The sequence below is a fragment of the Protopterus annectens genome, chromosome 4.part0 (assembly GCF_019279795.1).
Source record: "Protopterus annectens isolate FY-2018-M chromosome 4.part0, PAN1.0, whole genome shotgun sequence".
NCBI classification, from domain to species: Eukaryota; Metazoa; Chordata; order Ceratodontiformes; family Protopteridae; genus Protopterus; species Protopterus annectens.
This window is the reverse complement of record NC_056733.1, coordinates 875503377-875521035: the sequence shown is the minus strand read 5'-3', so window position 1 is coordinate 875521035 and position 17659 is coordinate 875503377. Positions and strand designations below refer to the sequence as shown.

Here is a 17659-nt window from a genome sequence, read left to right as displayed (position 1 = left end):
GCCAATTGGTGATTTCTGTGGGAGGCAAAGAGATCTATGTCTGGCCTTCCCCATGCTTGAGTTATCCTTGTGAAAACTTGAGGATGCAACTTCCATTCGTGTGGATCTGTCATATTTCTGCTTAGGTTGTCTGCCAGTGTGTTTTCCCTGCCTGGCAAGTACTGTGCTTGAAGCTCGATTTGTAATTCTAGAGCCATGTTCCAAAGAGACATGGCTTGCCTGCATAGGGGGTATGAATGGGTACCTCCCTGTTTGTTTATGTACCACATTACTGTGGTGTTGTCCGTCCTTATCAATAGCTGGCCTGGATGCAGTTGGTCTTTGAAAGCTATAATTGCATTTATTACTGCTAGCATTTCCTTCTGGTTGATGTGTAGGTGCTTTTCTTTTTGGGACCATTTGCCCTGAATGCACCGATCTGTCATATGCGCCCCCCAGGCGTAGTCCGAGGCGTCTGTTGTGATGATTTGATTTGCTTGAGGCTTGCAGAATGGGAGACCTGTGTTTCTTTGGCATGCTTGAGCCCACCACAGAAATTCTTTTTGAAGACATGGAATTAGTGGTATTATTGTTTCCAAACTGTGGCTGTGTTGAGACCATAGGGTTTTTAGGTACCACTGAAGTTTCCTCATATGCAGCTTTGCACATGGGATTAGCAGGATGCAAGATGCCATGAATCCCAGAGCCTGCAGGATTTTCCTTGCAGTCAGCCTGGTGAAAGTTGCCAGTTTTCTGAAGTATTGAGTTAGTTGCCCTTGTTTCTCTGGCGTGAGGTAGGCCATCTGGGTGTTTGTATCCAAGCTGGCACCCAGGAAAATTATTGTTTGAGAGGGTATTAGCCTTGATTTCTTTTTGTTGACTGTGTATCCCAGAGAATTCAACAACATTATTACAAATGCCAGATGTTTCATAAGTATGTGCTTCCTGTCCGCTTGGATCAGGCAGTCGTCCAGATATGGGTATATTTGTATCCCTTGAAGTCTGCAGTAGGTGATTACTGATGCCAGGCATTTCGTGAACACTCTGGGCGCAGTAGATAAGCCAAAGGGCAATGCAGAGAATTGATAATGGGTTGAACCTGCAAGAAATATGAGGTATCTTCTGCAATCTTGTCTGATTGGGACATGCAGGTATGCCTCCTTGAGGTCCAATGTTACCAGCCAAGACTCCTTGCCCAGCATGGGAAGAAGCTGCTGTAATGTGAGCATATTGAATTTTGGCACGAGTAAAAAAGTGTTTAGGATGGATAGGTCCAAAATAGGTCTCCAATATTTTCCCTTCCTTGGTACCAGGAATAGTCTGGAATAAAAACCTTGACCCTGTTCTTGTACAGGTACCTCTTGAATAGCTTTCATGTCCATGAGATCTGAAATTTGTTTCTGTGCCTCCGCCCTTTGATTGTGTGGCAGGTTTGGCATGCCTCTCATTTTTGGAAGGGTGTGAAAGTGAAATTTGTAGCCTCTGTCTATAATGTCCAGGATCCATTTGTCTTTTGTGACAATATGCCAATTTTTTGAAAATAATGCCAGTTTTCCTCCTAAAGGTGCTGCCATTTGAGCCTTGCTTGGCATGCAAAGGGGAAAGTCATTGGTTCTGCTTTCTGAATGGAAGTGAACTATCCTCACCACCTCTTTGTGTGGTTGCTTGCCATTGTCTGCCTCTAAATGATCCTTGAGATTGCCCTCTGCCCCTCGGGTGCCTGTATCTACCTCTTTGGGGTCTGTCCGTGGCTGGAAAGGATCAATTTTTGGATGGCCAATTTCTACTTAATGTGGAGGTTGTACCTGTAGGAAATCTTTTACTGTTTGCATTGATTTTGCCTTCTCCTCCATTTTCTTTAATACCTCCTCAGCTTTAACACCAAACAATACATCTTTTTGCAGAGGGGCATCTAGTAATTTAGCTTTGACATGATCTGGTAAGGTTTGCTCTTTGAGCCAGGCATGCCTACGTATGACTGATCCTGTAACAGCAGTTCTACATGAGGCCTCTAAAGCATCAAAACCACATTGCAAGGTATGTTTACCCACTCGTTCTGCACTATGTATCAAATCCTGCAACTCCTTCAAGTCTGGTTGTTCAGGTTGTGACATTTTGTTTCTCAACTGTGATAACAGAAACTGTTTGTACTTTAACATATGGAACTGACAGTTTAATGCCCTCATGGTTAAGGTGGCCGAGGTGTAAACCTTTTTCCCCCACCTCTCTAAAGCTCTGGAATCTCTCTCTGAAGGTAATGGATTTTTAGCAGTGGAGGCCTTAATTCCACTGGGACCCTGTGATATAGTTTCTGGGTCAGCCGCATGGCTTTTGTATAGGAATTGGTGTGAGTCAGGAACCCGGTAATACCTGTCAGGCTTGACTGGAGCTGGAGGTAAAGAATCTGGGTTAAGGCAGGCCTCCGAATACACATCATCTAGAATGTCTAAGACAGGAGGTATAGCCAGAGGCCTGTGCTGAGGAAGCAAGAGGAAATCCCTAAGCCTTTTCTTGGAGTCTGAGTACTCTTGGCCTTCCCAGTGTAAGTGTTCCCTCAAGGTATGTAAGGTTTCCCCAAAGGAGTAATCCTCAGGGGGGGAGACAGAGGGAATGGACTCCTCTGCATCAGAATATTCAAAAGGGGAGTAAGAATGTTCCTGGTCTTCAGAATGTTCTGAAATAATGGAGGCCTGGTTCGAGGAGGGGGATTCTTCCTCCACTCTGGGTCTTTTGTCCGGGGGGGGGGGGTTGAGAACCCCTAATAAGAGTAATCAAATCCTCAGCCATTTTGAGCATCTGCTTTTTAGGCATGGGGCCTTGAGAAGGGCCCTGTGGAGCTTGTTTTATAGTATGCATGGCTGATTTAGACTTAGTGAAAGCCTTGATGGAAAAAGAAGAGGAAGGCCTGTAGCCACCTTGAGAGGTGGCAGGTCTATCTAAACTCTGAGTTTCACCACCAATAGTGGCTTCGGTATCTGTAGTCGGGGTGTGGGCTGAAGAGCCTGCGACCTCAGGCACAGAAGACACCGCCAATGAAGTGTCGTCGGTAGTCAGGGGCTGCGTAGGCGCCTCACTGAGAACCGGACCACCTGTAGTCGGTTTTGGCGTGGTGTCGGTAGAAGTCGCAGACCTCGTATGTCGGTCCTTATCTTTGCGTCGTTTACTTAAAACTGGAGTCGGAGTATCCGACGACATAATGTAATTAAATTTTTTTGCCAAAATAGTGTTGGGCGAACTCCGCCCGACGCTTAATAGTGCGTTTGTTGAAAGTAGCACAGAAACGACAGGCCGAGACGTCATGGTCTGGGACTAGGCAAGGAATGCAGAGGGAATGAAAATCCTTATGCGGTATTTGCTTCCCACAAGAAATGCAATTATTAACTTTGTCTGACATCGGTCTGAGGCATGAAAAGTTTCCCCAACGGGGTACTTAGCTTTCAAGAAGACTTCGGTTGAAAAATATTCGTAATGTCAGGAGCTGGCCGACCGGCACTTGTGAACTGCTTCTGCTTCGGGCACCGCGCGGCAAGAAAGGCTGAAGAAAATGGCGTTGGCTGGATCTTTTATACCCCTGTCACACTGATGTCAGGGAGGAAGCGACGACAACCGACGCTGGGCCTAGACTTTATAATTCGGCCGACCGTGGACCCGCCTGACGGCAGGAAAACCCATCTGTTATGACTGCAGCTGTATGCACGATGAACATCAACACCGCACAACACTTTAATGACAGATAGTAGGGAACAACACCGCATAACACTTTAATGACAGACAGTAGGGAACAACACCACACAACATATTAATGACAGGCAGTAGGGAACAACACCACACAACACTTTAATGTCAGACAGTAGGGAACAACACCGCATGATGCTTTAATGACAGTAGGGAACAACACCGCATGATGTTTTAATGACAGTAGGGAACAACACTGCACGACACTTTAATGAGTCAAGTGGTGATGGGGTCCTGGTAGAAACCCCTCTCCACTTGAGCTGCTTAAATTTTAAAGCTCTTGTACTGTACCTATTGTCCTTCAACAGCCCCTAAAATTTAGTTAGTTTGGCTCATAAGATACTCCTTGAGATCTAACAATGAATATAAACCCTAATTATTCAGACCACCTTTATAAAGCTGACATTGGCAGCATGGAATTCCCTCTCTTAGGGCATCAGGAGATTTACAGATTACTGGAGCTCCAAAAAAGAATAATTAATCACATAAGACTGAAATATAAATGTTCCTGTCAACAAGGCAATGGAGAGGCTCAGAAACTCAGTTGTCCCTTCCATTAAACAGTGATAATCCACATCTGCATGTACTCAGCAAGGCTGTTTAAACGTTTCCTGGCTTTATTATACAATTTATGCACTAGATGAATTATTTTGATTCTGTGTTATTGCAACTAAATTCTGTATGCTAAGATGAACTTAGAGTGGGGCAAAGGGGTCAAAGTGTTAGGGAATGCAATCATTAAATCCAGATTAGATTTGCTGAAAGTGCAGTATTCATTTCTGCACTGGCGTTTCTGAATGCTGGCATGGAAATAAATAGGACTAAAGCACTTATTTCAGAGCTTTGCATGTGACGTCTAAGTTGTAGCAAGCTGCACGCAGTTTGCTACACTTTTTGATACAAACTTTTTTTTTTGCTTTCTTGTACATGTGAAGCTGAGACCAGGTTCTCTTCTTTAAGAGAGAAGGGAACACCAGATTGGAAAAGGGACCTGCCAGATGAGTCTGCTACAGCTCTGATGATAAGCCCATAAAAAGCACTAAAACTAAAATCTGTATGTTAAATATTTTAAATATTACCTTCAATTGGCATATATCATGACTGTAAAGGGTCCTTAGTCCAGCCCACTGGCCGAGTTTAGAGTGAAAACAAATAAATAAATAAATAAACCAGTAATGTCAGAACTTCAGCTGTGATTTGAAAAGGCTACTACCAGTGGTAAGCCCTTACATGAGTGATTCGGAGATAGGCCTACCCTAGTGATTCAATATGGTTGGTAGAAAAACCATAATGGGCCATCTTCATGGCTGTGCTACGTGTTAAGAGACATTCTGGATGAGTGGGCTATGTTAATTAGCCATGTGCTTTCCCCTGGAAATGTCTGCAGGAAGTACCACAGTTGAACAATTCAACTGCATAATCTAGCCTGGACAGCTGTATTAATTAATGTGGCCAAAATGCCATGTTCACCCATTACTTCCATAGGGAGAAACCCCGTTATAGGTAAGTGTAAGGGGAGTTTTGCAAAGATGCAGTGATGGGGGGGGGGGGTGTTGCAGTGTGTATATGTTTGTATATATGTTACAGTGTGTCTGCGTGTCTGAAATAATGAGTGGTCTTGGGGACTCTGTGTGTGTGTGTGTGTGTGTGTGTGTGTGTGTGTGTGTGTGTGTGTGTGTGTGTGTGTGTGTGTGTGTGTGTGTGCGTCCATAAGCTTACTTTTGTTGGCTGATGACTGTCATACCTCTCTTTGACCTAGCTCATGACTTTAAGACAAAGTCAATAAGAATTTGTTTTGCTGACAACAAGGGCAGTTTTTTAAATATTGCCCTAAATTCATTTAAAAAATATAAAAGAACAACACAGTTTACATCAACTTGTGTGAAACTCTTATGTTTGTCATTACTGATTGATTGCAATCCTTGGTAATTTATTCTTTAAGGGACAAGGCTAAAATAAAGAGCAAAACAGAGATGCTTTTTAAAATCATGGACAATTTAGAGGTGTCTGTGTGTGGGTGTGACGAGGGTGGACAGGATTAGGAATAAGTATATTAGAGGGTCAGCCCAGGTTGGAAGGTTTGGAGACAAAGCCAGAGAGGCAAGATTATGTTGGTTTGGACATGTGCTGAGAACGGATGCTGAGTATATTGGGAAAAAGATGCTAAGGATGAAGTTACCAGGTAACAGGAAAGGAGAAGGCCTAAGATAAGGTTTATGGATGTGGTGAGAGAGGACGTGCAGGTGGTTGGTGTGACAGAACAAGATGCAGAGGACAGGAAGAAATGGAAACAGGTGATCCGCTGTGGCGACCCCTAACAGGAACAGCCGAGAGAATATGATGATGATGATGATGATGATGATGTGTGTGTGTGTGTGTGTGTGTGTGTGTGTGTGTGTGTGTGTGTGTGTGTGTGTGTGTGTGTGTGTGTGTGTGTGTGAGTGTGTGTGTGTGTGTGTGTGTGTGTGTGTGTGTGTGTGTGTGTGTGTGTGTGTGTGTGTGTGTGTGTGTGTGTGTGTGTGTGTGTGTGTGTGTGTGTGTGTGTGTGTGTGTGTGTGTGTGTGTGGGTGTGTGGGTGTATGAAAGGCTGAGTGTGTCTTGCAAGAGACTGATTCAGGGGTGTAATGTTTATTGAGTGACTGTTTGTGTCTGGTGGGGATGCCTGTAAGTGTATGGGTGTGTATGTGTATCTGTATGAATGTCTGCATATGTGTGGGAGAGTGAATGATGGTGTGCTTGTGCCAATGGGATGTACTAGCTGCCAGTAGTAATTACCACAAAAAGTGCTGTTTAGCACTGGCAGCAAATTATACCCAATTGAGAGATATGCAAATCAGCTGATAATGAGGTCTTTTTCACTGTGCTTAAACGTGTCTTTGAATCTCATCTCCCATATTCATGTGAACTGCATCTTTTGGCTGCTTACATTTAGGCAAGTGCAGGGACTTTTTTTTTTGAATACCAGCCATGGTGGTGGTGTTTACAGTCAGACTCCTGAAAGTGCATATCTGCATTTTCACATGGGGATGTGTGTGACTTTTACAATATGGAACAGCTTTTTAGGAAGCAGTACCTTTACAAGCATGCTCCTTTGCTCTGTTTTATAACTTGCATCTGTGGAGTTTCAGTAGATATTTTGTGATTGAAACAAATTATTATTTGAAAGGTGAAGTAAAAAAGGACTTGTCTGTGACTGTCATATCCATTACTGTTCTGTAACCTATATATTTTTACCATAAGGAACTGAAAACGCAGTTTATTATGATTACCACTGCAGGTTTATGAGTTATTACAGTATGAGATGAGTAGGGTTTTAGTGGGTGTAACTTCAGGTCAGCTTATTTTATTTTTTTTTTTTGTTGAAAAATGAGCAATGTTTATTAAATCTGATTCAGGTGGCCCCTTGTTTTTCAATTTGTATTTGTTTTTTTTTGAGAAAGCAGTCATTCAAAATCTAACATGATGTGCAATCCACATGCATGGTACATCTTCAAATGCTGGTAACTTTTACAACCAGTAGAAACATGTAAATTAATCATTGCTATGTTATTGCATAGCATTTTCTACAGTCATTGCAGTAACTGCATCACATTTTTGGTCTAAACCTGTAAATTAATCATTGCTAAGTTATTGCATAGCATTTCTTACAGTCATTGCAGTAACTGCATCACATTTTCTGTCTAAACGTAAATTAATCATTGCTAAGTTATTGCATAGCATTTCTTACAGTCATTGCAGTAACTGCATCACATTTTCTGTCTAAACATGTAAATGAATCATTGCTAAGTTATTGCATAGCATTTCTTACAGTCATTGCAGTAACTGCATCACATTTTCTGTCTAAGCATGTAAATTAATCATTGCTAAGTTATTGCATAGCATTTCTTACAGTCATTGCAGTAACTGCATCACATTTTCGGTCTAAACATGTAAATGAATCATTGCTAAGTTATTGCATAGCATTTCTTACAGTCATTGCAGTAACTGCATCACATTTTCTGTCTAAGCATGTAAATTAATCATTGCTAAGTTATTGCATAGCATTTCTTACAGTCATTGCAGTAACTGCATCACATTTTCTGTCTAAGCATGTAAATTAGTCATTGCTCTAAGTTATTGCATAGCATTTCTTACAGTCATTGCAGTAACTGCATCACATTTTCTGTCTAAGCATGTAAATGAATCATTGCTAAGTTATTGCATAGCATTTCTTACAGTCATTGCAGTAACTGCATCACATTTTCTGTCTAAGCATGTAAATGAATCATTGCTAAGTTATTGCATAGCATTTCTTACAGTCATTGCAGTAACTGTATCACATTTTCTGTCTAAGCATGTAAAGGAATCATTGCTAAGTTATTGCATAGCATTTCTTACAGTCATTGCAGTAACTGCATCACATTTTCTGTCTAAACATGTAAATTAATCATTGCTAAGTTATTGCATAGCATTTCTTACAGTCATTGCAGTAACTGTATCACATTTTCTGTCTAAGCATGTAAATGAATCATTGCTAAGTTATTGCATAGCATTTCTTACAGTCATTGCAGTAACTGCATCACATTTTCTGTCTAAACATGTAAATGAATCATTGCTAAGTTATTGCATAGCATTTCTTACAGTCATTGCAGTAACTGCATCACATTTTCGGTCTAAACATGTAAATGAATCATTGCTAAGTTATTGCATAGCATTTCTTACAGTCATTGCAGTAACTGCATCACATTTTTGGTCTAAACATGTAAATGAATCATTGGTAAGTTATTGCATAGCATTTCTTCCAGTCATTGCAGTAACTGCATCACATTTTCTGTCTAAGTATGTAAATTAATCATTGCTAAGTTATTGCATAGCATTTCTTACAGTCATTGCAGTAACTGCATCACATTTTCTGTCTAAGTATGTAAATTAATCATTGCTAAGTTATTGCATTGCATTTCTTACAGTCATTGCAGTAACTGCATCGCATTTTCTGTCTAAGCATGTAAATTAATCATTGCTAAGTTATTACATAGCATTTCTTACAGTCATTGCAGTAACTGCATCACATTTTCTGTCTTACTAAATGATGCTTGTGTCCGTCTTCCCATTTTTGAAAATCATCTTGTTATTAATCATGTAGATCATCCTTTCCCATTGCTAGCCTTATTCATACCAAACACATAGCTATTAACAATATAACTAAGAACTTTATAACTTTTCTGATTATTCTAAACTCACAGGTTTGGATGGTATAAGAGAATATCTAGTCCTGCTTCACCCTTATCTGTGAAGAATATTGCAATAAACTGCCTATATATTAGCCTTAATTAATTTTTACAGTGCAGCCTTTTACTGCTCATCTCTCTGGTTCTCTAAACCTCTTGAATTTTCTGTCTCTTGCTTTCCCCATTCAGCTCCAACCTATCCAAAATGGCTGCCCAGTAACTAGTCTGTATCACGTTCCTGTTTGTTTATTTTCCTCTAGTTTTCATTTAGCTTCCAATCTTGTACTAATTTTCCCACCACTTTCTCTTCATTCTGCAATAAATTCCTTCCCCTCCCCAATTGGGGGGAGGGGGGGGCAGTCAAGCGTCTATCATTTTCCTTCGTCTTGTAGCCTTCTAACGATTAATAGTATAATAAGTGCCTTTGCATATCCTGATGTTTTCAATGATGGGTTTCACAGCAAGAGAAATAATTTTTTGACAGCCAACTTTATTTTTTATCTCAAATGCTATCCACCAACCCTTATAACTCTGCTTTCCAATTTCATGGCATACTACAGTCCCAAAAAATAATGTGATCCCATCTCCCGCTCTCTGAAGTACTGCATTACCGACAGTGTGGATTCACTGTTGGATACACTCTAGATATTCTGTCTGGAGTATAAAAATACTTAAAGTACTTATACAAACACTTTCATGCAAAAATTGTTCTGAGTTTATTACATACATAGGAGCCCTAAAAATGGCCTCCTAGTCCTGAGATGTAAATAAGTTACCTAATAGATTATTCCATGTTTCCTGCATATTTTCAGTTTGTTTTTCATACTTAACTACCTAGTAGTGCCTTTTCTTGCCTGGATACTGTTAGAGATCTTACCAAGTTAGGTCTCCCCCATTCTTCAACATCCCCTTCGGCTCCATCTTCCACTTTACAGCCAGACTTACATAATGAAATGCCTCTATTCTTGTTAGCCTGAATTTTTTGTTCACTTGCTCCTAGGTTTTAACCTTATCTTCTAGTTCTGTTTACTCCCAGTGTTGTGGTTCCATTTCTAAGATTGTTTCCATCTTCCCGCTGCTGAATAGGTAAATCACCTGGTCCCCCCCTCTGATTTACAGCTATTGGCAGCATGACCTTCATCTAGTTTAGCATTTTATCTTGCTTTAGCATACTGATTGTGATATATTAGGCAAAGGTATTGGTATATTGGGAAGGGTCCTTCTTCTTTGCCCACATCCAGAATCCAATCCTTTTTAGGCCACTTTCCGTCCATCTGCCAGCCAATCATTTGTTCTATTTTGCTACATAGTTTTGCTTCCATAATTTGAAAATCTGCTTCATCTGAGTAGCTCACTAATAGGATTTAAGGTCATCCGATAACATTAAACTCCTTTGCTGAGGTGGTAAAGATAGTTTCTCTCACTTCATCATTAAATTCATTCTCCCCCCATACAATATCTTTCAAAATCTTGTTAGCTTCTCCCATGTTTTTCTTCTGATTGCACAAAGTAATGTTTCCCCACATATAATATCAAGGTCCATAATCATCAGTTTCTGCATAATTTTATAGCAGTTTCCTCCCAGTTATCTCAATCCACCTGTCTGATAACCTCCAAACTGGTCTCCAAATGTCACATTTTATAATGCCCCCAGAGATATGGGGATTTCTGTATGAGTTCATTTGTCACAGAGTTAATTCCTATTCCCTTGTTTTTTTTTTTTTTTGTTCGTTTATTTTGTACCCTGCTATTTTCCTGTATTCCATTAATATGTTAGATAGACTTCAAATACCCCCTGAGGCTTGGCAATATAAATAATCATATCTTCTCCAAACAGGGTTATCTTGTCCTACCTTCCATATCAGCCACACCATGACATTTCCAGCTGCATGGTCCTAGCCATCAAGCATTCCATATAAACTGCAAACAGTAATGGTCACAATGGGCACCATTTTCTTGTATCGCTCATTACTTCTGTGGGGGTGGACAGTGCTGATAACTTATCTGATACTTTGGTGTAGGCCTTGGGCTCGTGATATAGACCCATTATTAAACTTGACTCAGTAACCTCTAAGTCCACTGCCAAGTCTACTTAGACCAATTTAGTCTTATTTTCCATTTTGTGTCATTGCAAAATCGATGTCTTATTAATGCGGTCAATGCCTCCCTGGCACAACTCCATACTGATCAAGATCTATCAGATCTGGGAGTATCTTTATAACCCTATTGGCCATAACCACCAAAAAGATCGTATCACTTTGATTTTATACTGATACTGGTCTGTAGGATCGCCAGTCCGATGGATCTTTCCCTTCTTTTCTGTCACCTGTATTACTGCCTCCTTGAAATGAATTTGGTACTTCTTCCTTATCCATGATAACATTAATTTATTTATACCAGATCTCTATGGTTAGATCTTCTAATTTCCAAATATCCACTGGCAGCCAATTTCTGCCCAGGTATTTTTCCACTGGCTATCTTTATTATGTAACATTTTATTTTTATTTAACATTTGTTGACCAGGAAAGTCCAACTAGGACAAAGCCTATTTTCAGCAGAGGCCTGGGGAGAAATGCTACAGACGCACATCTTTGGAATGTGAGAGGAAAATGGAGTACCTGGAGGAAACCTACGCGAATGCAGGGAGGACATGCAGACTCCAGACATAAGGCACCCAGCCGAGAATCGAACTGGAAAACCTCTTGCTGTTAAGTGACAACGTTAATCTCTGCACCACTGCACCACCCTATTTGCATCACTTCTTGTACTTTTTCCTTTGTTATTTCCTGCATTAGTATAATTCTTAGCTCTTCTCCAACTCTTGGTAATTCTAGATGCCCAAGAAAGGATTGGGGAAAACTATCATGGCTTTCCATCTTAATATTTTCTCAGACCCTCCAACATATATTCACCCTTTATGAACCACTCCCCTGACACTGGATCCCTGAGTTTGAAAATACCTTTTTTTTTCTGTTATCTTCCACCTTACTCTGTGTCAAAAATGTACGATGCCTTGGTCTGCTGACAAAATACACTTGTGCTAGTGCTGATTTTTTATTAATTTATCTCACTCATTTATTCCTCCCTCTTATGTTTAGCTTTCTGCCATGTTACCATGTCCTCTTCCATCATACTTGTTCCCTTTCTCTGATATTTCTGAACTTTCTCTAATCCTAAAAAATACTTCTTACTAACTTTTTGCTTTTCTTCAGCCTCTCTATTATTTCACATCACACCCTACGTTTCAACTCCTCTCAGGTATTATTTCACATCACACCCTACGTTTTAACTCCTCTCAGGTATTATTTCACATCACACCCTACGTTTTAACTCCTCTCAGGTATTATTTCACATCACACCCTACGTTTTAACTCCTCTCAAGTATTATTTCACATCACACCCTACGTTTTAACTCCTCTCAGGTATTATTTCACATCACACCCTACGTTTCAACTCCTCTCAGGTATTATTTCACATCACACCCTACGTTTTAACTCCTCTCAGGTATTATTTCACATCACACCCTACGTTTTAACTCCTCTCAGGTATTATTTCACATCACACCCTACGTTTTAACTCCTCTCAGGTATTATTTCACATCACACCCTACGTTTTAACTCCTCTCAGGTATTATTTCACATCACACCCTACGTTTTAACTCCTCTCAGGTATTATTTCACATCACACCCTACGTTTTAACTCCTCTCAGGTATTATTTCACATCACACCCTACGTTTCAACTCCTCTCAGGTATTATTTCACATCACACCCTACGTTTTAACTCCTCTCAGGTATTATTTCACATCACACCCTACGTTTTAACTCCTCTCAGGTATTATTTCACATCACACCCTACGTTTTAACTCCTCTCAAGTATTATTTCACATCACACCCTACGTTTTAACTCCTCTCAGGTATTATTTCACATCACACCCTACGTTTTAACTCCTCTCAGGTATTATTTCACATCACACCCTACGTTTTAACTCCTCTCCGATATTATTTCACATCACACCCTATGTTTTAACTCCTCTCAGGTATTATTTCACATCACACCCTACGTTTTAACTCCTCTCAGGTATTATTTCACATCACACCCTATGATTTAACTCCTCCCCAGTATTATTTCACATCACACCCTACGTTTTAACTCCTCTCAGGTATTATTTCACATCACACCCTACGTTTTAACTCCTCTCAGGCCCCAACTAACTCATCTTCCAGCTCTTGCAAACTTCTCAATTGACAACATAACAGCCCGTTTATCAATTCTTTAAACCTTGATTTTTTTTCATGTAATACATAGGAAATCTCCATTGCCTGAATACCCCTTCCTTTCATGGTTGATTTAACTGTAACAGCACTGGGGCATAGGTTGATATTGTTATTGGATATGTGTCCATCCCATGAGAAGGTCACTATGTTCCACTGAAATCTACAACGTATCCAATACTGCCCATCACTTAAGTACATAAATTTGTTCTGCCTCTCATCTCCCATGACATCTTTCATTCCAAACACTCTCATATACTTTCCTAAGAACCTTGCCAAGTAAACCTTTCTGGGTCTCCCCAAAACATCTTTACCATCTGTGACTATGTTCCAGTCCCCTCCAATCACTGTTCTCCCTTGCTGCTGTGCAAAATTCTCCCAGAATTACTTTTAATTCGCTCACCATTATCTTGGGCGGGATATATACATTAATCAATATCAGTCTATTTCTTCCCAATTACCTCTTACTATCTCATATCTTGTGATCATTCTCGAATTCTACTTGAAAATTACTTCTAATGCCTAATATAGTCACTACCCCTTTCATTCCCCCTCCTCACAGGCACTAAATTCTTCCATATCAATCTGCTTCATCACAGTCCTCAAACCTTCCTCGTTTAAATGAGTCTCCTGTAACGCTGCAATTTGTACTGACTAGTTACAAATGTATGCCATTATTTGCTCCCTGTTTCTGCGACTTGTTAGACCATTTACATTCCATATCAATATGTGTAAACTAATTGGCACCTCCTCTTATCCTAGACCCTTCCTTTTTTCCACTTCATCTACTGCGTATAACCATACCCTTCCTTCCTTCCAGTTAGCCCGTAGCATTCTAAGTCCATCTTAAGGTGTTTAGTGCTTATTTTCAGGTAAAAAAAAATAAAGGGAAAAAAGTAACAAAAAATGTCCTTCCCATCAATCTTAAATTTCCCACTTCCCTGAGAAAACTGTTGCATTTTTTAATATAGAGAAGAAACATATTACCTCTGGTCTTCCTTTGCAATTGTCCAATCATACGTTAAGACTCCTTGTGTTACTAAATTGCACACTTCAACTCCCTTCACATGGATTCACTGAGCTTTCTGAATAACTTTTACTTCTCAATGACCTTTCTGATGGCACCTCCTCATCCTGTCTCACTGCTTTAATCTTGTCTGATAAATCATTTTCTTTCCGCAAATAGCTGACAACAGCAATATCATCTAAAAATCCCCTGCCATTGGTTATTACCCCCTTTGTTTTGGTAAAACACCAATTGTTGGTCAACATCCCTGATCACTGAAGCCCTAAACTCCTCCTCTTTCACACATAGCAATCTCATCTTATTGAGTAGATCCAATTGGAGGTTGGGCCTCTAACAAAATTTACAACTTTTTTTTTTAAAAGAAGTTCCATTGCTGGAAAGAAAACAAAGATTTATGTTTAATATTCTTTGTAAAGATAATAAATCAACTCTGTTAGCTTGTTATAATCTGTCCCCCACCCGTACCCTTGATTTTCTAATTATTTATCCAAAAAAATTGTACTCACGTACTATGGATAAGCTAGGAGAGTGGGGTCAAGTTCTTCTTTATTAGACCTACATTTGAGTTTTCATATTCTGTCCTGCTCATAATGAATTACCCCATTTGCATTTTCAGAACCTTTACATTTTCATCTGTCCATTATTAGAGGTCGATACTTTCCAATTATCTTTCAAAGCTTCCGTCACAAGTCGGGACAGCTCCTTTACCTTGTTTTGTTTTACTTCCATCTTCTTCTTCAACGCTGGAAAAGGTTTCACTTGTAATCTTTCTATTTGTTGACAGTCTTTCTTATTTCCTCCTTGTTTAATTTAAAACATCTCCTCTTATTCAGTATATTTGTGAACGACCTCCTGTTAGCAAGTAAACATGCAAAAATCGTCCAGTATGCAGATGACTCCATCCTGATCTGTGCTATGAAAAAATAGTACATTGCAACAACTATCCCAGGAATCCCTTACCACTATCAAAACATGTCTGTCTGCTTCCCAACTTCTTCTAAACCTCAGATATCCAAGCTAATCCTACTCACCTCAAAACAACTCTACCCAGAAATCCCTCTTAACTCTAACCTCCATAACATGAAAATTGAATTAGTAGCCCGAATTAAGTGCAATAATTGATGACAACTTGAAATTTGACTTCCATTTAAAAGATGCAATAAAAAACACTCAAAAATTGGCACCCTGGCACAGAAAAACCTTTACTAAAAGACAATGAGAGAAAATGCATTGCTTTGCCTTTCCTCCTTCCAAATCTCGTTACAGTTACTGTTATCCTTACTCTTCAGGCAGCACAGATCAACCTCCTTGAGTGATGCCTCACCAAAGTAACCAGAATTCCTGCTAGGGTGACATACAAGGCTCACTATTGTGTAGCACTAAAGCAGCTGAACTGGTCCGGACTGCCTCACTCCCTGCTCTGCTCCAGCTACTTACGTCACATTACCTTATTCACAAAACTGAAAAATGCTCCCGTCTAACTCACATCCTTCAGCTTTACTCATCAAATAGGCCTCTTAGATCAGTATATTGAAAAAACTACAGCTAATACATAAATCAAACAACTCCACTACCAACTCTATATATTTTCCGACATCTCTAAAATCTGGAGCTCCACCCCCCTTGACCTTAAACAAGTATCACATGTGAAATCTTTCTAGTCTCAGTTAAAACATCTAATGAACAAATAGCTGTGTTTTTCTTCATCTCCTGCCTAGATAAACTTTCTATCCATCCACACAGTGTGTTCTGCACTATGCTACCCCTCATCTTATCTGTGGCCATTGTACTGATATAGTCTGTCAGCAGCCCTGTGTCTGTTATTCCTTCTCCCAAAACCACTTCCTTTCCTTTTCCTTTCCTTACCACTTCCTACTCTTCTCACCACTCCATGATTTTTATTACACCTTGCTAGTACCCTTCAGCATTTCATGGCTCACTACCTTGAGTTCCCGTTTTCTTTTTATCGCCTTTCACATGCATTCTGTACCTCCCACTAGCCAGCCACAAACCATACATAGCGCCTTACAGCTTCTCTTCCCAACAGTAATCCTTCAACATCTTAACCAACCTTTCCCAACCTCCCTCTCACTCAGCTAATCTACTAAGCAACTCTTTCAGTCTGTATCACATGCAATGCATAATACCATCACTTTCTGCTCTGGCACCTTTACCTGTTTTCCTGGTTCATAGGTGCACTAGGATAATGGCCCTGTAGCCTTTACAAGCCTAGCCCATAGGATTATCCTGACATTGTGCCACCCGACCTTAGTTCCCAGTACCTCTGTCAAGCAGAGCCACTGGAGTGAATTTTCTATTTCCCATCCACTCATCAAGATTTCTCTTGAAGAGGGCCAGTGAGGTGCTCTGTTTGACATGTATGGGAAGTCTATTCCAGAGCATGGACAGTCTCTGGGTTATGAACCTGTCCCTCCAGCACATTCTGTTGATTGTGGTAATGAGGTTGAGGTCTCTAGAGCATGTGGTGTGGAGGGAATGGGATTTCTTTAGATATAGCATTTCTAACAGAGCTGGGTCAGACATGGCTTTGTAAGTCAAGCAGAGATCGCCTCTAAGTAGATGATATGAGACAGAGAATAGTTGGAGTTTTTTGAGTCTGTCCATATAGGACAAGTGTTTAAGGTCTAGCATCCTCTTTGTGAGGTACTTTTGTGGCCTCTCCAGTTGTTGTAGGTGTCTCGTGAGGTACATGCCAAATGGGGCAGCATTGTACTCAATGACTGGCCTAATGAGGGAAGAGTAGAGGGAGACAATGACCTCTTTCTTCCTGGATGCAAAACCCTTAGTAATGAGATGTGCCACATAGAAGGACTTTCTGACCACAGTGGCAATGTGGTGGTCAAACGAGAGGTTGCTGTCAACCTGTGTTTCCAGATCTCTTATAACGCCTTCTGTGTTCAGTGGACTACCATCGATGTGGTAGCTCATGGGACCCGGGTTTTTCCAAAGGGGATGACGACATTTTTTGGCATTGAGCTTAAGGCCATGGTTCTGACACCAGTCGTTGGTCTCAGTGAGGCCTCTCTGTAAGATGATGCTGCTCTCATACCTTTTTACCTTACTCCCCCTGCAAGTTGCTGTATAACTATTACAGCAGTCAACACATTATTTAAATACTGTTTTCCTCGAACCTCACTTTTCAAAGCAAACTCTTGCAAATATATTTCTTTCCCCTTTCTTTTTTTGAGCTGTTGCTATAATTAATGTATTGGGTTTTATTCATCACCCACACAAAGTTTTATCTGTTAATATATACTGTTGTCTTTTTGTAAAGCTCTGTTCATGCTATACTCTGTGTTCTAGTTGGATTAATTCTGTTTAGTTGCCCAAAGTCAATCTAATAATTCTTTTCTGCTTTTTATACCTTTTGAGGATGTTTTTATAGCTGGAGCTTTTTTCCTCAGGCCTCCCCTAAAAG

The 17659-nt window shown here is 40.2% G+C and overlaps 1 protein-coding gene across 1 annotated transcript in view; it reads right to left on the bottom strand.

Annotated features, from left to right (window-relative positions):
• Positions 1 to 17659, bottom strand: part of GGT1 (gamma-glutamyltransferase 1) — a gene marked incomplete in the record, with an annotated part of 1527627 nt that overhangs the window by 48154 nt on the left and 1461814 nt on the right.